General features: G+C 48.9%; 1 protein-coding gene across 2 annotated transcripts in view; it reads left to right on the forward strand.

Moving 5' to 3' along the window:
- Mcr (macroglobulin complement-related) overlaps window positions 1–25,175 on the forward strand; it is a 253,503-nt gene that overhangs the window by 51,713 nt on the left and 176,615 nt on the right. The window contains exon 1 of one of the 2 annotated variants that reach the window (XM_075877218.1): window positions 15,716–16,013. The exons of the other annotated variant lie outside the window; for it this stretch is intronic. The gene's annotated coding sequence lies outside the window, so the exon portion shown is untranslated. Of the gene's footprint in view, window positions 1–15,715; window positions 16,014–25,175 lie in introns of those variants that run through there. 2 annotated transcript variants of the gene reach the window in all.

The raw sequence follows: 25,175 nt of genomic DNA on the forward strand, positions 1-25,175 counted from the left end.
TATTGTTGTACGTCAACAGCTGGGCCCTAAACTCCGGAGCAGGAGATTCAGCCGTCTCAGGGATTGCACGACGCACTAATCCTTGTGCCTCCCTGTGCGCCACCTCGTTGAGGTTACGTGGGTCTCCCTTCACTCACCCCGTGTGCCCCGGAAACCAAGTAATGGTATGCGGAGTGATGTCCTTACCTTGCAGCAGTCTGTAAGCCGGTTCGCTAATAACTCCCCTCAAGAAGGCTTTAATTGCAGAGCGAGAGTCACTAAATACTAAGATTCTTTCCGAATCGATGAGTGCTATAGGGCAATAGCCACCTGCTCAGCGACCCCCGGATCTATCGTATAAACGGAAGCGGCATTTCGCACGCTCTCTTTCCCATCTACCATGAGCACCGAGTATGCATCTTTGGCTACGTGAAAATCATGCGCCGAGCAGACGCGACAGAGCCGGCGCACGAAGAAACAACCATCAAAAGACGCCGCGCGGCTCCTCTTCTTCCCCTTGAGCCGCCGCAGCCCACTGACAACTAACTGTCCGGGATCAAACGCTGAGCGATTTCCCGAAACATCGGGAATGAAAAAGTCACTCACTCCCGGTTTGCTTCACGGGGCGCGGAAACTACCAGAAAGAGCTCGCCTTTTTCCGAGCCATGGATGTGCGGCGCGCCGACGAAAAGCATTCGAGAACCCAGGGCGAACGTGTATACAGGGTTCCCTAGCTATCTTTAGTAAGACTTTAAAAATATGACGACACAGGCGATGGCGACGAGATCAAGGGCATGTTGCTGACTGTTGCCTGGAGTGAGTCCGACTATTCTTTGTGTTCTCATTAATTGCCTAATTAAGTCACTTTTTTTATAAGCAACAAATTTGGGCAGGACATTCCAATGAGAAATTGTTCATCAATTTGCAGAGCGTCCGTTCAGACGGTTTAGAGCTTTGTATCTGTTAATTTTTAGTGTTTTCCTACTAACTGCAGATGCCCGCGAAATGCAAAAATACCGCGTGACAAGCCCGCTCGTGTGCCACTGCGCACGATGATTTTAGCGCTCCCTAACGTTCCGTGTATAACATTTGCCAGATTGTGCTGTCTCGACAGGGCCGCAACGATGGTGGGGCCTTTGCGATGAACACCTTTTGCTATCGGCCACAAAAGCGATAACCGCTGTGACTGCCTACCACTGTCATGAACCCGTGCGAAGGAAGCGTATCGTTCGTACGCGGAACGTTAGGAAGCACCAGAATCACGGCGCATGTAGGCGTGCCAGTGTGTTTGATTGATTGATTGATTTGATTGATTTGTGGGGTTTAACGTCCTAAAACCACCATATGATTATGAGAGACGCCGTAGTGGAGGGCTCCGGACATTTCGACCTCCTGGGGTTCTTTAACGTGCACCCAAATCTGAGCACACGGGCCTACAACATTTCCGCCTCCATCGGAAATGCAGCCGCCGCAGCCGGGATTTGAACCCGCGACCTGCGGGTCAGCAGCCGAGTACCTTAGCCTCTAGACCACCGCGGCGGGGCGTGCCAGTGGGTTTGACATGTGGTATATCTTTCTTTTTGAAATTTGTATTTCGCGGGCATTTGTAGAATGCAAGAAAAAAAATGCCCCCACCTCCCCGAAGGGAATCGTGAGTAAATGCGAATGCATTGCGTAGCGTCTATAACGGCGTTTTGCCCGTGAGAACTCGGCGTTAGAAGAACAATGTTTTTTTTTTCTTATACCGTGCAGCCAATAGCGCCGTTCGCCGCACGTGGTATTTTTCTGTCGCGAGAAACGCGGCATGCGTTTCCAGCTCTAGTAGCTAGCGTGCACGGTTAAAAAAATACTATGGGTGTGTTCCAATACTCATCGTAGACGGCTAAATAGACAGCTTAATGGACGGCGGCCATCTTAAGTCCTATTCCAATTCTCACGTAGCCGGCAAAATGGACAGCTCCGAGAAGACCAGATCGTAGACAAATACGATGCTGGATGATACTTTGCTGTCTAAGCAAGCTGGCGGCTCAGCGAATCGCTCAGATAGATCGTATCTCGCCGGAATGGTCGTATGCAGACGCTTCCCCAGACGCTCAATGTGAGTAACGTTTATTTGTTTTTGATTTCAACTCGAAATAATTCAGAAACTACAACTGTTACGTTTGTTTATTTGAGCCTTTTATTCTCGACGTGAGGTGGCGCATCGATCGTCGTGTAAAAGCCGTCCAGGCGTGTTCCAATTCTCGGGGCAGCATGGGCTCGGTGCTGTCCTCTAAGCAGTCTGCGTAGAGTGTCTTGTGCTGTCTAAGAATTGGAACACAGCCTACGAAGCGAACAAAACAAACAGCGTTCTCGGCTTGGCGTTTGCGTTTCACAGCGGCGTCTCGAGCACACATTTCCGGATGTTCTTGAGAGGCGCCCAGCCAGCGAACGGCCGAGAGTGAGGCGCGAGTGGACGCACTGCATTGAGGCGGTGAAGTCAAGGAGGTGGGGGCTCCAGTTGCTATGGGCGAGGATAAGCGCACGCTTATGCTCGCCCTTACTGAAGATGAGCTACGAACAAGCCCGCATCGCGTCTCTGGTGAAGCGCACGCGCCTGCAGCTGTTGCGGACAGGTGCCGACGCCGAAGCGTGACATGGTGGGGGGTTCCGGTTGTTAGGGACGCGCGCGCCCGCAGCTGTTGCTATGGGAGGGGGTGGTGGATGGATTCCGATGGACGCCTGACATAGCCCGACTAAAATGCATTCGCATTTAAAAACACTAATTATTAACAACTACAAAGTTCGAAACTGTCTAATCGGCCGTTTTGCAAACCGATCTACAGCTTTCTCATTGAAATCTTTGACCCATCCTCGTTCCTTCAGAAGTTAGTTAAAAGTATCTGAATAAACAATTGATCAGAACACAAAAAGATTCACTACAGACAATGGTTAGCAAGCTGCATTTGGTCGCGTCGTAATAGCGTGTGTCGGCATATTTTTAAACTCTGGCTACCCTGAATAAGCTGAGGCGTATAGAGGCGATGAAGTGTGTGTTTTCCACCAGCGGTGGAAAGCTTGTCCTGCAGTGCAAAAGCAAATGAGGAAGTCGGTGTGTGTTTCCGCCAGTGGACGTAGGCGTGTCCTGCAGTGACAGTGCGTGAGTGCCCGATGTATTGCCGGCAAAGGAGTTTTGTTATTGAAATGCGGTCAGTTTCCTGGAAGAGAAGCCTCGGACGCAGCGGGACAACCTGTGCTGGGCTTTAAGTGCGTGTTTCCTAGAAGAGAAGCATTCAAACCCTGTTCCAAGAACTTTGACCCGATAATTTTGACGAAGATTCTAGTCCATAAGTGTGCTTGCATAGTTAGTGCATGAGATTGCATTGTAGGGCGATTGCTTCTTTGTGCCCCTTGATTTGAATGTTTCGGAGTGTCTTGTGAGCGGTCTCGTATATTGTATTTGATAACTCCCGAGTGTGTATGTTTGTGTGTTGTTTGTTGTGCATTGTCGGAGAATGCATTTTTGTTTTGTCATCAACTCTCGGTTATGCCTTGTTGTTTCGACCACAGCCGGCGTTCGCTGGTGCATTTCGGGGAGCTCGGTGATGGCCTCCCTATTAACGGGACAAGTGACACAGAGGTATATGCGCTGTCGACATGCTTAGGCGCTTGTAGCGACGTGCCAGTTGTCACGTGATCATAGAGGGCGGCGGCTAGCCGTGACGTTGCTAGAAGTGCCTCGTGTGCTTATGCTGCCTACCCCTGTTTACAAACAGTCCTTGCGAGAGGCCGAACTTAGTATGGTATCAGTGAGAAGGTGCCTGAAGGCAGCTTCAGGACACCCCTTTCTCGGTGCCGCGAAAGCACTGCGTTGGCTGATCGCGTTTGGGATCTTGATTTGTTGCGAAATTGGGCGGCGCGATAGCGGTGCTTCGGCACCGTCCGCGGGAAGCGTGTAGAAAAAAAGAAATGTTCGGCGCCTCGGAGCGACGCGTTCCCGCGACTCGCGGGTAACCAAGCCGGCGCGCGCTATTCTCGTCGCCGCGCGCGTTTTGACGCGACCGAGAGAGGAGGCTTGGGCACCGGAAGCCTGTGACGTTTTGCCGCGGGGTGCCCCCGACGCAGATGGCGCGAGTCGCCCGTGCTCAATCGGCGGTTGCGCGCCCTGCTCGGGGAAGAACCCCAGCCCTTTCTCTGAGGCTCGATCAGAATGGAGCAGCTGCCCTGCCCGTCTCTTGTTGCTTTGAAAAAAGAAAGTGCACGTGTTATGAAAGCTATGCTTGTTGTCTTGTTTGTGCCGTTACTGTACCATTTAAGGTCGGGCGACCCGGCGATATACCTGAGCCTTGTCGGTTCGTTGCGCGCTGTATTCGCGAGTGAGCGAAGACGTGGGAGAGAATGTACCGTTTTGTCGTGATCGGCGCATAGCGTTCACACGGGAATGTGTGACACAAGCCGTTAAGAATATTTAGTATTAACGGGACGTTATATGTGTCCATCGCTGGCGGACCTATACAAGTGGGCAACCATTAATGTTTAAAGGTAGAAGTTTTTTTTTTTTTTAACATAAGCGGATACCATCCAGTCGGCAGCATAGGTTAATTGATGCCGGGAAGGCTGAAACGCGCGATGGAATAACTCTGCGTTGACCTCGCAGTTAACATTGCAGTACAGCTCTACGAAGATCCACAAAGGTTCTCGTGATAGCGCGCGTTATTTTGGGCTTGAGATGGCGTTAGTGCACTAAAACGATTACTTGTATTAGGGCATGCAGTTCTACGGCTGTGTAAACAAACCGTAGATCTTAATAGCCTAAGACTCAAGGGAAATGCGCAGGCGGCACGAAATATTAATGCCAAGCATGCAAAGTATAACGTTTACATTATTATATGCAATATATGTGCCGAGTGAGAGTACAAGCCGTTTTTATTTCGAACCGTACAGCTAATAAAGCTTTTTGTTGGGCTAGCTGGTCCATGCTTACTTAAATACAAAAAGACGCATACTATCAAGGAAGAACAGAAAGGGTGAACAAAAAAGCATGCCCTTTTTCCTGTGCCCTTAAATTTTCTTCCTTGATGGTACGTGTCTTTTTGTGTTTCAAATAAGAAAATTATCCTAAATCAGTGTATGTGTATTGATGATAAGTAGATGTTTTTTTTTCACTTTTTGTGCACGATTTATAATGGTTTTATAATGGTCATCTTTGCTGGCAGATATGAAATGGTCCACGCCGATGTATCGTACAAAGCCCTGAAGTATGTTGCTAATTTAAGATGATTTATGCGTTACTGTAATTAACAATAACAGTTTTACGTAAGTTGTTATTCGATATATTCAGTTTTTCCTCTTTCAATGCTCCACTGAGTTATGGGTTGAGGATTTGTAAACTTTGTGCTCCAGTCTTTCTTATTTAGCTTTTTCACCTTACTTTAACTTACCGATTTCCGGAAATATCTGGGGGGAAATTGGTCTTTTAAACAAATGTTCTGCTTGTTGTAGTATCTGTAAGTGTTCGCTTTCACATGCAACACGTTTCGCTAGTACTGGTTCAGTACTTGTTTAATCGAATCACAAAGAGTTTTTGCATTTGTATAAGCATCTTATGCTGAGATTCAACGTGCGTCAAGTAGGTAACCGTTCATTAATTGTCACGCATATACAAGAACATTGGTTCGCCGCGCTGCCCGGGCACGAAGCAGCGTTGTGTCCAGGCATGGGCCGCGAATAGCCCGAGGTGACAGCGGGTCGGCCACGCGGGTCACTCAGTCGTCGAGACACTCGCTTCTAGTCTCGCGCTGTCCCCGCCGCCTGTCACTTCCGCCTCTTGGGCACACGCGCGTCTAGGCGGCTTTCTCTGCGCGGTGTATAGAGTGAAGGTGGGTGCCCCGGAAAGGGGGGCGTTGTATAGCACGCACGCACGAGGCTCCCATGGATCGACTGCCGTGCGGCTGTCACCCCGAGGCAGCCGACCGGGCTGCCCTCTGCTCATCCTGCGAAGAGCGAGCCGTCACGACGAGTCGCGCGCGGCGTGAAACTTCGCTCCTCGTCGTCTTGCAGCGCGCGACGCCCTCTGTACGGATGGCAAGAGAGTCTGGGCGTGGCGGCGCACGTATGACAACGGCAGAGCGGCGGAAAAAATACATCATCCGTTTTCGTTTACGCGCCCGTCTCGTTCCGGTGCTATGGGCGTGAAGCCCCGTGCCGTCTCTCAATAAATCGGGCCCCTCGTATAGATGCGGCTTCGGGAGGACGCCGTCACGTTCTAACACGGGGCTTCCTTGGGCAGCCGTGTGTACACACGTGCGTACACACAACAGCACGGCTCAACACCCAGCTGATAGTGGCGGCTGGCCCGAGCACGAGAAATTGGTCCGATGTCCTAGTGCGCTGCTCGCCGCGGTGGTGGGTATATACCGTTGATCTGCGCATGCTTCATGGTTGGGCGGCGACGGAATAAGCACAGCGCGTGGGAAATGTTGCCCGTCTCACGCGTTCAACAAACTTCATAAAACAGCGTCTTTTGAAGGTGCTATTGGGTAAGCTTTCTAACGGGGTCTATTTAGTATAGTTGGCGGCTACTAGTCGGTGTATGGCCTCTCCACAAAGAGAGAGGAATCCTACGTGGGAGGTGGGTGCAGATGCTTTTCGAACAGGGCGCGGAGAAACGAGAGAACTTTAATTCGTGAGCGCCCGTGGCGCCACTTTGCTCTGTCTAGCGTAGAACATAGCTTTCAGTGCCATCTAAGCTGGACATCGGCGAGGTATATGTTTGGTTATCACATTGAAACAGTGGCTGCGCTCGAAGCATTGTCGCTTCGCTATTGTGCGCGCCCTCATTTTCGTGCTGGTGCAGCGTTCTGTTACGCAAGACCTATCTTGAAGTTTTCGTATTGCGTAATACTGTCGACCTTTGAGGCGTGCTTCCCTGTCGACGTCGGCGTGGCCGTGAGGTTCAGCCTGGAGCCTAAGGGTGGTAACATATCGCTATACTCTATGTAGGCGAGAAGACGTGCGAAAGGGGCCAATGATCGCGCCTCGAGCAGAACGAAATGCGCTGCCGAGTGACCCGCGGAGTGGTGTGCGGAAAGAGTATGGGCGGGGGGGGGGGGGGTCGTCGATTTACTATTTAAGCGTATGCCTAACTGCCGGTCGCGGACCCGTGTGTTCTGCTGTGACAGGGATTAGCAGACGGCTCAACCGTATGTATACTGTGTTCTCGTCGCTTAGCTCGAGTTGGATCGATAGGCAAAGGAACGTTTTGTCGCTCGCGGTAAGGCGTTAGCTGCTGTAGCTTTACTTTGTATAATAATTCAGTACGTTACTATCGTATTCTTTGCTTCGTCCTTGCGGCAAAACTGACTTTTTTTTTTACATTATATCTCGATGAAGCAGAAGTCTGCAACTCACTCGATGCATCAAACCGCAGGGTAGACCGGGAGAGCTCACTCAAGAAGTTCGAAGTGGCAAGGGGTGGCACTATGTCCAGGAATGCCCACTCGCAACGTTTTTCTTTTTTTTTTTCGCTCGCAATTGTCGATGTGTACGCGCCGTGTTTGAGACCTCAGCAGAGGGATATACGTGATGTCGTGCCTGTGAATTGTCTACGAAATATTCGGAGGGTGGTCCCTGCCGTTGCAAGCGTGATGGCTCTTCTCAGAGACAACTTAACAAAAGAATGATACCTCGGCGTGGGTAATTCCAGCCGGAGGTCGAACAAATGTCTCGCCGCAGATTAGTCTGGTGCATTGATCAATTGTGCGGTATGCAACACAGTCCGCAGTATGCTGGTTACCCCAACGACAATAAAGGTACACTTATACAATAGCCAGTGGGCCGAGGTGGTATTCACTTCTGCAGAAAGATCGCGAAGAGGTCGGTGCAATTAAGGAAGACAATAGCATATATTTCTGCTGCTCTTTTGTTGGCCTCTCTATTTCATAAATTATGCATTGGGTGTCCCGTTCGGCGGCGTTTCTCCGCAATTTGTAGCGACACAGCGGAACGACTCGGTTATTTAGTCGTTCCGTTTTGTCATCCGAAGCCTGCAACGTCCGATTCTGTACTCTGTGCGTCCATAAGTGGTTTGGTCTCCCCAGGCCCCCAGCGAGGAGCGCGCTGTCCTGCATCGCGTCTACATGCAGCGATTACAGCAATCATAGGAAGTACGTTTCGCCAAATAGACGTACGCAGTTCGAGTTTATGTGCATTGTCCTTCATGACCGGACGCTTCCTTCTACTCTCGCTAGCGGTGTCAGGTAGCATTTCGTCGTGCGCGGCGTTTTCCGAATGTCTTTGTACATGTACATTGTTTGGGTAATGTCTTCGTGAACTCTCGAATCGGCCAGCATTTGAATCACAGTCGTCCACACTTTCCGTCCGTGTGCGTAACGCCGGGTCATATTACCAATTATACACGCGGCGATGATGGCGGATGGGATCAGACAGGATTGGCAGCGTACGCATCGAATGAGCTTCGCGGTTTGGGTTCGCAGTGATAAGTGCGCGCTTTGCGCATGCAGCCCTTCTTTACTTATTCATTTTTAAAGCGGGACGTGTGCAGTTTACACCCCTGTTTATATGCGAACGTGCTAATAGTCGCTGTCGGCAGGCTTATATTATACCGCAGGAACGCCGCGATTCGGATGCATCTTGAACTCTATCTCATTGTTCTGAATGTGCGTCGTGCGGACAGAATATCTAATATTTGTGGCTTTTTATTCGGGGGATATTTCGTGGCGGGCGTCTGTCGTGCAAACAGTGCCTCCCAAAGAGGAAGCTTGCAGGTCTCTGGCAGACGCGGGAACCTGCTTGGTTCCACTGGCTTCTTTCACCTTGGCTCGAAACCGTGGGGTTGTCTGTACCACTGAAGAATGGGGGTGGAGGTGGGGGTGCAGAGAGCTGAGAGGACAGACGCATGTGTTTGCCAGTCGCTGTCGGCGACATGACGAAATGGAGGCTCGGAAAAGCAGTACGCACAAGCATAAAAATGCGCAACGGAGAAGGTTAGTGCGCCGCTTACACGTATGCAACGAAGAGAGAACGGCTAAGAGAGAAAAAAGAGAACCGGTTCGTGAGTGGCATCCACGTCTCTTCTTCTTTATTACGTTTTCATTCGTCTACATGTATTAGCTTACCTTCAGGCTTACCTAGTGTAGTGTCGAACATTCCACCTTTGCGTTCTTACCGAACGCCAACACCGCCGCCGCCGCGGCAATCTGTTCTCGATGCTGTCGTGAGCGGCATTCGCTTTGCTCCTCGCCATCTTGTGTCTTTCTTTTTTTCTCTCTCTCTCTTGTTGGGAACACGGACAGTCACCACTACACAGCGTCGGGAAAGGAAACGCGTCGCGGCGCGCCTTTGTTTCAACTGCGGATCTGTACACCTCAAGCGAGTCCGCCCGGCGTGCAAACGCGCGTCAGCTCTATAGTTCGCCAGCCCGGCGACGAGAGCGCGCATAAAGTGCGACAGGCCCGTCAACGTGCGTCTGTAAAAGGGAGTGGCGAAACCCAGGCGTCCCGGACGCCTGTGCCCCGTCGCCGGCCGCGTTTACTCGAGGACTCAAGTAGAAACGCCTGCATTGAGACTTCGTTCTGTGCGTGATCGAGGTTAAGGAAGGGCGACTTGGGGTGAAACTGATCTGACACAATTGACGGCTCTAATACGCTGCGTGCTGTTAAATAGATAAATGTTACAAAAACATTGCTATACGAATGAGAATGGGTACTTTTCGTTCTATTGTCCGTTCTAGGTGCACGGTCCAGGAACAGAAATTCCGGTCGTATTGGCTGTGATATGCTCTAATCTGCGTTTTTCTCGACACGTATCTTCCTCTAACACTATATGAAGTTTTATTCGCGAATAAATGAAACAAAAAAAAAACACCGAATGTGTTTACAGTTGTATACATAATCATTTGATTTTCGCTTCGTTTGCGGATTCCTCGGCAAGTATATGCGGGTTTAAAGCCTGCCTGATCGCCGTAGAATGCTCTCTTCCAATGCACTGCTGCGGAACTCAACCGTCTCATTATGCCTTTCTCGGGAAAGAAGAAAAATGTACGTTTTCTGTTGACGCATCAGGGGGTGCGAAGCCATGATGCTGCATTTCGGTTCGTTGCCTCGCCGCCGGGTCGGAGAGTCCGACCCGGAGGCATTTTTCGCACCAAGTGGCTCTCGTCAAGGCTGTCATAGGTGAGCCCCGCAGTCCGGGACCGAGGTTCCCGGCCTCTTTATTGTCTCCCATTGGCGAAAGGGTCCTATAGATGCCACTTGGGGAACGCCGCCTGGTGGGCTTGCGCTCGATGCTTGGCTTCTGGTGGATTAAAGATGAGGGGAGGAATATGATTGCTGCATCGTCATCGATATACCGCATGACGTCAGCCACGGCCGATAAGTTTGACGTGGTGTCGCAGCTCTGGCCTCTCGCGCGATAATCGAGAACATCGTATATAAGCCGAAAGAAAGAAAAGGCAGTGGTCTAGGAACGGCTGCCACTTTATTTATAAATTTGAGGCACGTGGTATCACGTTATAATAATCGGCGTATAATTCAGTGTCTTCGAATGCACTATTATACTAGGAAGATACATTCGTATCAACGGGGCATAGTACACGAGTACCACGCGTATAAGCCACAGCTATTTCCCTGCAGATTCGGCGTTGTAGAAGATGTCCTTTCGTGAAGAAAACCTGAACGACAGCAATGCTTGTGTGAGATGAAATGCTGCGTATATTATTAGGGCTAATGTACATTTGTCAACGTGGTGTCCGAGACTCCCGAAGAACGCATTAATTCACAATATATCGAGAGGACGGCAGCTTTATAAGTGTGTATGGTTTATTACTTTTTTATTAGTTATTACTCTTTGCTGTCACCCAAACATTGCTCACACACCGTATCTCCGTTGCGCTGCAAGTTCCACATCTCTTTTGGAGTGACATTTTCGTGTCTTGTCCTTCGAGAGAGAAAGCGTACATGGTTCCGACATCGCATTGTGCCTTGATGTGTGACTGCCAAATTTATTTGATATGATGAAATTATATTAAAGAAAAGATAAAGGTGTTATCGCAGTTATCCGACATAGCTGTCGCTGTCCCAAACCGGCCCCCGTGTATGAACCCGGCATGGTTTAGCCAAGTCTGCAGCGTGTCGGGCTGAGCAAATGCGTCGAATTTGTGCAAACGCTAACAGATCGTAGCTTTTCAACAAGCACTGCTTCACAAGTAAACACGAACCATCACAAACTCGCCCAACTTACAACGTTACTGGACTAACAAATCTGGTCGCGAGGGGACCGAAACGAGTTCTGTCAACACGCGCCTGCACGCGAGAGTTTGACAGAGCTTGCGCAACTGACCGCTCAACCGCTCGGTCAGATCGGGTTGGATCATATATATAAGTGGTTATATCAGAAGAAAAGAAAGGAAAGGTGCCGACCCGTAACTGTCTCTCCTTACGAGGACACCTCAACAGGTCAGCAGAGGAATGGGATATGGGGAATAAAAGATATAGGGAAAAAGAAGGAGGGATAAAAAGAATAGAAGGGAAATAGACGGAGAAGAAGCCAGCCAACGAGAGAAAAAAAGAAGGAGATAGGAAAGTGGGGATCCGGTCGAAGCAGTCCAAGGGCGGGGTGCCACAATGCGAGAGCTGCACGGCTTCAGGAGACCGCGGAGGGCGAACCAGTCGGCGGGAGCTACGCTGAAGTCGGAGATCGCGAGGGCACAACCGTCCAGCTTGAAATCCTGCGAGCGAATGGTTGGATCAGCTCGTTCGTGCTGTGTTCGTGCAAACGTGGTTCGAAGGACACCATCGTCGGCCCAACCAATCGTGTTCTGGCCCTCGCTGGGTGACAAGATTTCGTATGATTCCTATATACGAAGTTATTCCTTAATGCGTGATTCGTCAGTGTTCTATATAAAGTGGATGATCGAGAGCTATAGAGGGGCATAGAATTTAGGGCAAGACACCGTTACGAAATCGCGACATAGGGTTCTTCGCGTCTATTCCCGGTGTTCCTGTCGTGTGGCCGAGTAAACAGCGCCGGGGACTATTTCCCAACCCTTCTTTAATTGCCTTCTCGCGAACGGGTCCGGTTTTACGGTTCGTAGACTAGCGGTTTAGTAGTATATGTCGCGTTCAAGCTGCCTGGGGCGCGCCTTTATATATGGTAACGAGGGCGCGCGTTAGGACAATGGACACGAAGGTATTGTGTTGCCCAGAGAACACCAGCTCTGTTCGTGTTCTTTGAGGTGTAGCTTCCGCACTGAACTTCGCATACTGTAATGGCCGGTCCCTCTCATGAAATATTTGGCTACTTCGCTCAAAAATGTATGCAGAAACAGGCCGATCGTGCCGACTAGAATGAATGCAATAAGACTTAGTGTTTTCACCTCCAGTACATCCTCGGTTGTTGCTTTAAATGGTCACTCTACGAGAAAACGATCTGCCATGTTATCCCGCATCGTTCAACAAACGTATAAAACGAAACAACTTGGCGGTGCTGGGTTTGTAACCTATATAGGGGCCCACTCGGAAGCAAGATCACAAACCTTTTTCGGGTGTGACAGCAGTTTTTCTACATTCATTTCTACAGTGTGCGAAACTTCGCGGAAATGAATTGTCGTTCCGCTTATCTGTTTGCTTCATTCGTTCATTAAAGCGGCATTGAAAAAAAAAAGTTAGCATATGTTTACCGCAAGTGCGATGGTATATAAACACATATCTTGAAATGTGTGCCGTCCTCATGAGTTTATTCCTAGTGGTTGTGTCTTGAATAGTCACTGGCTCTAATTCGTTAGTCCAGTATGTGTCGCAAAGTGAATCGGTGAGAATTTTGGGTAGAATTTTTTTAATTATTGGTTGCGCAAGAAATTTCCGCTTTTTAAAGCAACCCATTTCGACGAAATATGCTATCTGCGCCAGTTTTTGGTATATGTGGTTCTTTGCAGTTAAAAAAAAAAGTGGCAGATGCCACGTACAGTGGGGATCGATGATATGCGAAGCACGAAGGAGGAAGGTTGATATGTTTAAAATCAGCACAACGTTATGAGGCGGACGTGAATTATGCTGTACATGACTTCCATATTTCATGACTCTCATTTTTGAACGTGTCATTTACCTTTGTCGTATATCATGTCATGTTGTACCAAATTTTGTTCATGTGGAGCTAGCGAAACGGCTGCGAGTGTGATATGAGCGTAGCATGTAGTCATGTTCTACATGACAAGCGTGCAATGGTTATCATGTTTGGACGTGTCATTTACATCCGTCGCATGTTCGCGTCACGTAACACCGAATTTGGTATGTGTCGAGCTGGCGAAACGGCGCGCTATGAGCGTAGCACGTAGGCATATTCTTACAGACACGCATGTCTTGATTATCATGTTTGCACCAGTCGCACACCTTCGTCATCCATGGACGTCACGTAACACCAAAATTGGTATATGTGAAGCTATAGCGAAACGACCCTCACATACTTTCTCATACCTTCATCATCCATTCACTTGACGTAATTCCGAATTTGGTATATGTTAAGCTACCGAAACGGCCGTGAGCGCATCACGAGTGTGGCATGTAGTCATGTTGTTACTTGACACGCATGTCATGATTTCCACGTTTGGACGCGTCATTTACCTTCGTCGTATGTTCGCGTCACGTAACACCAAATTCGGTATATGTGAAGCTAGTGAAACGGCCGCGAGTGCGCTGTGAGCGTAGCATGCAGTCATGTTATACATGACATGCATATCATGAATATCATGTTTGCACCAGTTATATACCTTCGTTATCCATTGACGTAACGTAAGACGAAGTTTTGTATATATGAAGCTGGCGAAACGACCGCGAGCGCATTATGAGCGTGGCATGTAGTCATGTTCTTAGATGACACGGATGTCATGATTTCCACGTTAGGATCTGTCCTTGTGTTCGCCATGCAGTCATGTCATACCATACCAGTTTTGCAACATGTCATGTCAACGAAACCACCGCAAAAGCAGCAAGACCGTGAAATGTAGATCATCACTTTTATGACATACATGTCAAGATTATCATGTTATGACTAGTCACTTATGCTCATCATACAGTAATGTAATGCCATACCAATTTTCGTATCGACGTCATTATCTAAATGGCCAAGAAAGTGGAACAGTCGTAGGCGGCCAGAAAGAAAGAAAGAAATGAGGAAAGAAAGAAAGAAAGAAAGAAAGATAGATAGATAGATAGATAGATAGATAGATAGATAGATAGATAGATAGATACATACATACATACATACATACATACATACATACATACATACATACATACATACATACATACATACATACATCGCACGCTCAAAGTCACCGAAGTTCGCTAAGAAATGCTTCTCATTTAAAAGAAACACGACAAACCGGGTAGATATTTCACCAGCGGATGTGCAAGCAAACGTGAGGGCGTATATGGTATGTATACTGTTCTTATATGAAAAAAAAAAAAAAGCTTCAGGGAATCGCTTGTAGTCCCGGAACGAAGCGTTCCAAAATTATGGTATTGTTAGCCTTCCACCCCTATGTTTTTTTTTCTGACATTTCTAGTGCGCGCAATTGTCAGTGCGTAATTACGCGCGCGCGTTTGTGTGTGTGTGTGTGTGTGTGTGTGTGTGTGTGTGTGTGTGTGTGTGTGTGTGTGTGTGTGTGTGTGTGTGTGTGTGTGTGTGTGTGTGTGTGTGTGTGTGTGTGTGTGTGTGTGTGTGTGTGTGTGTGTGTGTGTGTGTGTAAGAAAATTTGGCTGTTCAGTCGAATAGTGCCCCAGTTGATTCAGTCTTCTAGTAGGACAGCTCCTACTAGTTAAAACTAATAGGAGGTATGAACATGTAGATGTGTTTACTGAATATTTTATTCTAACTACACTAAAATAAACACAAAATTTATGCAGAATGAAGTACAGTAACGTTCAGCCGCACGGAAATAGTAAAGGTAAAAACACGGGAGCTTACATATAGCGCTAGGGCTATTTCGCTCGGTGAACCGTTCTATATAGGTTCTACAACCAACTTCCGCGTTGCCTCAAAGGTTCTTGGCATGCGGACAATGCGTTTATACGTGTTTCTGATGTATTATTTGTTTTTTAATCACGAATACTTAGATGTAAATATCATGATACATAGTTTGTAGAATTTGCTGTTCAATATTTCAGAAATAACCGACATTTTCGATTCTGTAGCTATTGGATTCGGGCTCAAGATTTACTATTCGCAAACGCCTATACTGTCACTTTTCTTTCTTATTATCTTTAGAAATCGGAACGCCAAACAGTGAATGTTCAATAGGAACGTTGTGGGTAGTATTTAATTCACTGTGCTCGTATGACCTCTTTATATCTCTCCCGCCAAGTAACGCCGTCTATTTTTCTGGCTGCAAATGTGTTTAGGGAGCATATTCTTTGTTAATTGTACACTATAGGTACTCGCTATCATCGAGTGTATCCGAGCTTTTGAAGTACCGAGTCGCATGTTTTCCGGCCCGCGATGTCCCACGCTCCCCTTTGATGCCCTGCACAAGGGACGCTTGAGTCTTCGACAGGCCGCGATATCGGCGGCGCACGCAAATTTGGCTGTCTCCTGGTGCTCGCCGATAAAATCGGCTTCACGTAGGCCTTCTCGTCCGACACCCGAGATGGCGCTCCGGGGCTTCTCGGGAAGCGGTGAGGGAGTTCCCCAGCTGGTGAGCCCTTTCCCCTCGCCGCGTCGTCTGTCTGCCGGCGGCCTGCATGCGCTGTGTTCGGGCTCCGCGCGCGCGCGGGAAAGACGAGCGGATTGCCTGCGGAGGCGCTACGACTTGACAGCGGGCGGCTACCGGAAGCCGGCAGCGCTTGATTTCCACCCTTACGGCACCGTGAGGCGGCCGGGGCCGCGGATCCCGGCTCTGGGCCCCGGTGCCACGTGAATTGGTGTGCTCAATCTGCGTGACTCCGACTCGCTGACTGTCTGCCTGCGTGCGTGGTTCGGCGCGTGCATCCGGCACGCGTCATGTACGCACCGTGAAAAGGGGCCCCGACTCATCGGCTCAGGTGAGTGGGCCGTGTTCGTGCGCGTACGTAATCTCCTTGTGCCACCTCGTGCCGTTGACCTCGACACGAAGCAACGTCGCCGATGACGACGCCTCGAGTCGAACGTGCCCGTCGAGATGCACTGTCGTGCGTGGCTGTGACCGTTGTTTTGGCGGGATGCGAGCCGTTGTGCGCCGGCACCACTCGCTGCGCGTCTGATCCGTGTACGCGGATGGTGTCTGTTGCGTGACTGCTGATTGACTGGCGTCCCGTTGGTGGTTTTGCTTGCTTTTCAGGATTGAGAGCACCGATCTCGGCCGAACCTCGTCATGTGCACGCAGTTACAGCCTTGTGTGTTTTACCCGCGTGTATAATAATAATATCTGGGGCGTAACGTACAAAAGCCACGATTTGTTAATGGAGGAGTGGAAGGCTCTGGAAATACAACCTTTTGGTGTTCACTGACATCGCAAAGGACGCGGGCATTTGCCATTTCGCCTACATCTGCGACCGCCGGGATCGAAGTCGCGAGCTTCGGGTCCTGTAGTTGAGCACCGTATAGCCTCGTGTATACAAATGCCTGCAGAAAATCTGTGACTTATCCGTGCTTTCTTTCATTCTTTCTACGGGGGAAGGCTGCTGGATATATAGAGGAAACCACACACATATACCGCTGTCCGTCTTGCGCTGGTACCTTCAGTATAACATACTCTAGTAACAGTCTGTTTTATGGGCTATCGCATTCTCGCACACTCGGCGTCTCTTAGGCTACTCAGCGCTGCCCCCTTCCCCACTGCAATGCAACACGGGTTTGCACACCCCGAAACAAATTCTGCCTTCGCCCCATGCCACTAGCTTATTTATCTGAATTCGCTACCGCTAGATCAAGGGCTATTCCCTCTATTTTTGGTCTTCCGATCTGCGCAATGAAACCGTGGTGGCATCTGAATAAATTTTATTGCTTCGCGTGCAACACTTTTCCTGAGTCACGTTAAAGAACACCAGATGCTCGAAATTTCCGGAGCCCTCCACTACGGCGTCTCTCAAAAGAATATCGCGGCGTCTCTCAAAAGAATATCGTTGCATAAAAAAAGGCTGCAAGCCTTTTTTTATGCAACATTTTGTAAACAATCTTATGGGCCGAGTATGAAATGATGCGGTTTTTTGTTTGTTTAGTTTCCGATACAGATCCGTTGAGGGGATCTCTCGAACCGTTTTTGTACACCCACGAAAAAAGCTGGCTGCTTGTTCGTGAACATGCAGATTAAGAGCTTACGGACGCGGAAGTAGTACCCGGAGCTGCAGCTGCTGTAGACGGCCGGTTGGAAACGGTCGTCATATATACGCGCGTCGTCTCCTGCCCCGTATTACTGCTACGAATTTGCACATGACCTGGATTGAGAGTGCCTTGGTTAGAAAAAAAACATAACTAGACTACAGAGAGGGGGAGGGGGTCGAGGGAATAAAAAAAAACGTATGATATGAATCAGCCCATTTTTAGGAGCGAAGAGCTCGTGGGCTATAGAAAGTGTGTGCGCTGGTGTTTCTTTTTCTCAGCGTCTTCAGAAGCTGAGTGATTTCCAATGCGCATTGCCGTTAAGCTTAATATATCGGATGTGTACGTGAACTGCTCAGATCATTATTGCCGCACATGAGTAAGTTTTGAGGCATAGAAGAATCAGTAAAAATAAAAAATAAAAAAACTTCCATGAAGCAGCGTAAGTTGGGTCGTAACCCAACCCTTCGTTCTTGGCAAAAAAAAAAAAAAAAAACACGTTCTGCAGAAAGCTGACACTGCTATGAACATGTCAACCAACTCTATCAGTCGTGCGCAAAGAGAGTTTACAAGTGGACACACAAAGTGGCCCTTTTCTCAGGAGCCCTATATTTATACATAAGTCTGTGCCCACGCTCTTCAAATCTGCCGGCGCCTGCTGCTTGACGTCGCACCGCAGACAGCACGCTATTGGCGAATTTCTGGCACAGATCACGAGCATGCGTTTGCATCAGACGCGTGCTCATGGCCAACGGGGTGCCGCCTTGTGCCAGTGCATCGCTCCATAGTTCGCTAACCTTAAACAGTGAGCCACACAATGGGAGAGGGCCATCGCGTTTCATCACGCGCGGTTAAGGTATAATGGTGCGCGCTGACGTAACGTCTTTTTGTGTGCCCTGCCTGTGCACAAGCTCCGAGCGAGCGACCCAACACCTGTAACTGCGCTCGTTCTTGTCGGATCCGAGAGATGTTCGCGACGTTCGATTCGTGAGGTAATTAACGCCGATGCTGTTAGGTCATTCAATAATTACTTGAAAAAGTTGATTTCTTGAGGTTGAGTGGATACTCCGCTTAAAGGACCCTTGAAGCTCTGGGCGGAATGTACGAAATATCTCACGCGTTTCGATTTACCTGGCCTCGAGTTGCTTGAGCTTTCTCTTTCAATTGGAACTTGTTGGCTTCTCTGCAGTATCCTCGATCAGACGCCGAAAAAGTATGGAACTCTCGTCTACGGCCCGGGTCCCGTTGCCACCAATGGGGTGCAGTTGTACAACGTGTCACTGCGCCGCCATCAGTTTGTTTCCGGCAATTATGCAGCGGGAGAGCCAGGAAAAAAAAAAACAAATAGATTTAGCGTTTTCACCCGTTCCTCCCCGCGCATTCATGCCGACTGTGACGTCACAGCTTCAGGCGTGTACGATGTAGCAGTGAAACAACGCCCGACGGTGATGTCAACATCGGGCGCTGCTTAAATGGAGCATTTCGATGTCACTTGGACGGACTGCCGTAACTATACTTGGTCAGTTTCCGATGGATGCATACAGAATTTTCGAACAAGGACACCTGAAGTTTGAAATTTTGTACGAGTGCATTAGCTTGTAGCAGGGTGCTAGGTCGGCAAAAAAAAAAAAAAAAAGTTGAGCTCACTTAGAATCACTCAAACGTATATTTGGTACTATGGGGCTCACTCTGGTCTACGACCGAAATTTTTCTCAAGTGGACAATTACTCAGACTCATACCAACTTCTTGATCTCAGTCTGAGTGAGTCGACTTATAGAATAGCAAGTTTGGACAGACGGCCTCTCACAATAAAGAAACTACTTGGACCATGGCCTGAGATGCATCTCCAGAAAAAGGCAATAATCTTCCTGACAGACTTTTTAGTGGAGACCGGACTGGACAAGCGCCTATGACTGACAGCCAGAGATGGGTATTATGTAAAATGTGGTCATGTATATACTGACACTAGAGTAGTAAGGTGTGCGTGTAAGTAGTTTATGACTGTGTGAACTGCGTGAAGAAAACTGTGTATTGGCATGTTATTCGAACTGGTTTCAGTGTCCTATTATGTTTTTTTTCTTTTTTTTCTTTTCCGTATTGTTAATTTTTGGGTACCGTTCTGTATTATTATTTTATTTTTCGCTGCAGAACTTTGTGATATGGAGTAGCTGAGGCAATAGGCACCTCAACCTCTCCACAGCAAAACAGTTAAAACAGAACAGTTTGTAAGCCTATGAGCAGGACAGATCTGTGCCGTTTACGCTGAATTTGAGTTGACAGCAGCGTCCGTGACACTTCAGGTATGGCGGCCTTATAAGCCGGCTAACTACAGCTGACATCGTGAACCCTTAGTTCAGTGGTTCATTCTAAAAGTTTTGCTATATAGCGTTTGTAAATACGATTACTCGACATCGCATGTTGCCTCCGCAGTTCCAGTTAAGTTTTTATGCATATAGCTAGCTGCTCTTGCGTTTCCATAGATTTTACGTATGTATACATGGTATACGCGTGCTGTGAAGACGTTCAGGTGGGTTCGCCATGCATGGCCAAATGGACGTCCACCGACTGTGTGCGTTTTGATGTATACAGCGAGAAAAAGCAAAAGAAAACAGCCATAAATCGTTCGACGTGCGCTTTCTTTTTTTAAATATTGCTAGCTCAATGGGACTGTCTACCGTCCGGAAAGCCAGTTTTCCGATTGTGGCGCAAATGAGAAGATCGTTCATCACATCGGCGGCAACGAGCATGCTTTTGTCCCCCCCAAAAATATGCTTTTTAACTCGATGCTGAAAGTCGACAAAAATCACCGCTAGCGTAACCCAACAGCTATGTGGTCAATCTGCTGGTAGGACAAAAAATCCTCGCAGGTAGTATTGTATTTTACGCACTCGAGGTAGCTTTAGGCTGAGCAAGAGATTAATGTTTGCATTTTTCTTCCTCGCGCGTTCAAGAAAGCGCCTGGTGGCGCGGCCGGCGGTGTGTTTGCTTGCCTGCATGCCTGCCTGCCTGCAAACGGCGGAGTTAAGCGCTAACTGCGTCTGCCGCCGCTCACAAGAACAACAAAAAAGTGTGTGCGTTCAGCGACCACAGAGGTATTTGTTTTACTGTTAAAGAAAACTTGATGAAGCCTGCAATAACCACACGCGGTTTCAGTTTTCGACTTCCGCCGGCAGTACAATTGTCATAGCCTCCACTGACCAGTGTTGGGGACATTCATTCTTCCTACGGAAGGAGACCAAACGCAGATCTAAAAATACTGTTTTAAAAACTTCAGCACACTTTCCACAGAAACCGCCGCAAGGCTATTTACTTCAGATGGTACGTTTTTTATTGCGACACAAAGCGGAAAAGCAATGAAGGATGGCAGAGAGTTCCTTAAAGTTTTGGAGACTTGATGTAGAGAGAGCTAAGTTATTCCTGTGCACACTGTTCAGAAACTCCCTGCAGGAATTCGTCACTTCTGCGTGCCGACAGCCAAAACGCATAAAAATAAAAACCTGCATACAGGGGTGGTCGTCAACGGACTTGGGCCCTGATTTGAATAATGGTGAGGAAGAAAGTCAAAGCATCTGGTTTCCTTATAGTAGGGAGCAACTGAGAAGTTTTGTAGCGGTTCAGGCCGGATGTCGAGATGCACCACGTAGGTGATCCAACGATGCAGCCTAGTAGTGTTAAACCCTGTAAGAAAATGACTGCGTGGTAGTTCGGGAGCCTACACTTTCGTACGCACACATCGTTGTTGATTCGCAAGCGCTGATTCGCCCGCACCTTCTGCGCGTTTCGTGCAGTATTATCGGCGGAACGTGTAAATTAGCGTCGCCGCCTCGAAGGTGGGTGTTCGTGCGCCGTTCTTATCTCTACGATTCGAAGAAACTCGCTGACGGACGCATGCGCGGGGCTCCGTTCCCTCGAGCCTCAGACCGAGCAGCCCTGCATGCTCTCGCGAGTTCTCGTTCCGGTGTCGTGCCACGTAGCCTCCTCGCGCCGACGTTATAGACACGTTCGTCGTTTAACAGTGAACCCCCCTTGAAAATCCTCGCCGTAGCAGCGCGGCTGAGGGCGAGCCCTCGGCCCGCTGTCCCAATTCGTATCGGGACAAACGGCGCTTTAATTCGCGTCCTGCGTGCGGTCGCCAGCCGCCGCTGGATAGACGGCGTCGTGGAGGGGGAGTATTCGCAATGAAGCGGTCATTACGATGCACGCAGAAAGGAGGTCGTTAGCGCTATCTCGGAGGAGGGGGGGTCGCGCTTGCATCCCCCTTCCCTCCGCTTTCTCCCTCATGCTTTTTTTTTATCTTCCTATACCTATTTCGCCGCAGTGTTCTTTAGTTTGCAAACGCGGACTCTGCAAACCTCGCGTTCTTCTTTTCTTTGCTGCCAGGGTGAGAGCCAAGATTCGTTCACTTTTCTCTGCTGCGTGGTATAGCGTTTGGGGAAAGCGATAGCTACTTTTCGGCTGGCTTTTCAGCGCAGAAAGTGAGAGAAAGTAAATAAAGAGCCCGCTGACTTGATGATATCCCGGGAAAGAAAGATTTTGTCCTATTGGAAAGAAAATTAAAAGAAGAAAAAAGAAGATGGAGGGAAGTATAGAAGAAGCTGGCGTCCATTATTTGACCGTTTCTGTAAATGTAGCTCTCCTTTCGTGTGGGCCCCTCCTTTTGTGTTGTAACCAGGCGCCTCTCTGTCTTAGCTTCTTTCACCGCCTCTCTCGCCTCCCTTTTCTCTCTTCCCGGCTCTGTTTCTTTTAATTTAATACCAGATTGGCGAGGAGGAAACTTCGACGTCCATTTGCAAGATTAAAAGGAATTGATCTCCGGAGTTCTTTACATTTCGGGTGACCCCTCAAGGCTAGCCGACGAGCGCTCGTGCCCCGTGTACAGCTTCCTCAAGTTTAATTCCCCTCCCGCTTGTTTTTCTCCTTCTTCCTCCCTAATTCCCCGGCGTCCCCAACTTTGTCCGCTCCTCCCTCGATCCTCCCTCGATCCCCGTTTAAGCGCTGTTCGGCGTTGCCGATGGTCGTCTCGTTCTTTTTCTTATTACGCGCCTTCCCACGGCTGCGGCGCGACGGTTGCCCAAAGACGGTTGCAGCGATGTCTCCCGGTCTCTTGTTTAGGGTGCCGCGGTGGAATAAGAGTCGTTTCGAGAGATGCCTCGGTTTGCGTCCTTGTGCTCGTGTTGGGGAACGAAAGGGGAAGGAAGGTTCCCTAATGGTGCTCGTAAGACCCGGGTGCCTTTCCGTTTGAGGCTGTGTGTGAGAAATGTTCGCCATGCGACCCCCGAAGGACAGATCCCCTTCTTCTTACAACCTCTGCGGGCGGCGGCCTTCTGCGTACTCTTCCAGTTTCTGCTCGTGCAGTTTTTTTTTTAACGTGGCGCGGGTTGTGGTCTGCGAGTTTTCGCGCGTGCCCATTTGCCAGATTTCTATTTTTGACGAAGCGCTAAGCAACAGCGCGTGCTCTGCAGATACGAAATGCGTGTCAGAGACTCGGGAAAAGGGCATTTGGCAACAAGTCTAAGAGGTCGGTATCGTTGGTGCGACGTTAAGTACATTTAGTTCGTGATTGCGCTGGCGTGAGTCAAGCGGTGTCAGAATTTATAAACAAACACGCCCGACCAATTGTGTTTGCTCATGAATTTTGACGCGGGATTATTGTTAATTGTTTTAGACCTCTACCCGTTGTCGTTTCGTCTGAATCAATTAGTTTTTGATAATTGTAGTTTTACGTATACGTGTTTGGTCGTTTGCGCCTTTTCGCCTATATATGTATCAGCTAAAACGACAAAAAGGGGGGGGGGGGGCTGTTCCAGGCATAAATGGCGTTATGCTTTCAAAAATGAGCACCGTCTTTTGCTGGCAAATCATGGGATATATTTAAGAGATATCTGATATCGAGAAATATTAGGCGATAGCGGCAGAGCATTAGACGGAGAATCGTCATCATCATCATCAGCCTGTTTACGCCCACTGCAGGGCAAAGGCCTCTCCCATAATCCGTCAATCAACCCGGTCTTGTGCTTTCCGTTGCCACTTTATCCCTGCGAACTTTTTAATCTCGTCGGCCCAGCTAACTTTCTGTCTCTCCTTCGTGCGTTTGCCTTCTCTAGGAATCTATTCAGTTACCTTGAAGCACCAGCAGGTATCCTGCCGACGTGCCCGGCCCATGTCCATTTCTTCTTCTTCATTTCAACTATGATATCCTTAACCCCGGTTTGTTCCCTGACCTATTCTGCTCTCTTCTTGTCTCTTAAGGTCACACCTGTCATTCTGCTTTCCATCGCTCGCTGCATCGTCCTCAATATAAGCTGAACCGCACACACACACACACACACACACACACACACACACACACACACACACACACACACACACACACATATATATATATATATATATATATATATATATATATATATATATATATATATATATATATATATATATATATATATATATATATATATATAATTTCTGTACAATCGCGCAGGCGCTCCGTGTATACTTTTTTTGTGCCACCGCTTCATTATCCAGTGCCCTGCTGCGCATACGTTGCTGATAGCATGTAAATGGGGAACCATATGACGTCCTACTGTGCCTGAGAATGCACATACCGTGCAGTCGTCCCCCATATGCGTGAGCTTTCGGTGTGAGCAACGTGCACGTGAATAAGGAGGGAAAATGCGCGTATACAGCGCTCCTTGACGCTGCGCCGTGCTCCCTAACGGGCTGCAGAAATTAGGCGTCTTTTCTTTCCTCTAATCACTGCCACCACCACCGCAGAGCGGCGTTGCTTTTTTTCAGTAGAAATTGGTCACACATTCGGCTTGGGTCGCTTATCAGATTTACCTGGCACGCGTATCCGTGTCTGTTTAAGCGATAGTTCCTCGCCCCCTCATGGACATCGTCGCTACGGGACGTGATTCGATTTCGTCCCCTTGGATTCAAAGTAAAGAGAAAACGTAAGTTCAACCAGCGCATGGTATCGTTGAACCGCGTGTGCGTGGGGCTTTCTGTATCTAATTCCTGAGTGCGTCCTGCATGGACGAGCCTCAGAATGGAGGAACCTAGGACGTGGCACGAGGAACGTAATTAAGTTTCGCATCAATCTGATCACAGGGATTCGCAGATCGCCGATCTTCGATCGACGTGTGGCCCATGCATTACGTGGCCTATGGCGGACGCATCCGGATGCATCCCGTGTCGCCTCGCTTCACCGGCACTGTAAACTTTCGGACACGCGCCCCGCCACGGTGGTTTAGTGGCTAAGGTACTCGGCTGCTGACCCGCAGGTCGCGGGATCAAATCCCGGCTGTGGCGGCTGCATGTGCGATGGAGGCGGAAATGTTGTAGGCCCATGTGCTCAGATTTGAGTGCACGTTAAAGAACCCCAGGTGGTCGAAATTCCCGAAGCCCTCCACTACGGCGTCCCTCATAATCATATGGTGGTTTTGGGACGTTAAACCCCACATATCAATCAACTTTCGGACACGCGGCCTTCAGTGTTTCTTCTGATACAGCAGAATAGACGACGCTTTTTGAGAAGAATGCCGGTTTGTAGTGTAGCGCATACTTTGCGCGTTAACGCCGCCGTTCGTATGTGGTGCCATAACTGTACTTGTAGTATTTCGGGACTGGGTGCCTGAGTATGGTTTCTCTCTAGTCGTCTGGCGCATACTTCGATATTGAGAACACCGAATACAACGCATACGAAACATCGTTATTATTTTGCTGGTGGGCAGCCTTTTATGTCCTCGGTCCAGCGTAACTACACAGTAAAAAAAAGTATCGTGCAACTCGGTTCTGAAGCTCCGGCTGTCACGCACTTGAATTGGGCACCCCCGAGCTCTTCTTCCTGTGCGGGGGCGTATTGTCGGTGGAACGCATCCGCCACTTTAGCCGCGGGGCGCTG

Source organism: Rhipicephalus microplus, chromosome X, assembly GCF_043290135.1.
Source record: "Rhipicephalus microplus isolate Deutch F79 chromosome X, USDA_Rmic, whole genome shotgun sequence".
NCBI classification, from domain to species: domain Eukaryota; kingdom Metazoa; phylum Arthropoda; class Arachnida; order Ixodida; family Ixodidae; genus Rhipicephalus; species Rhipicephalus microplus.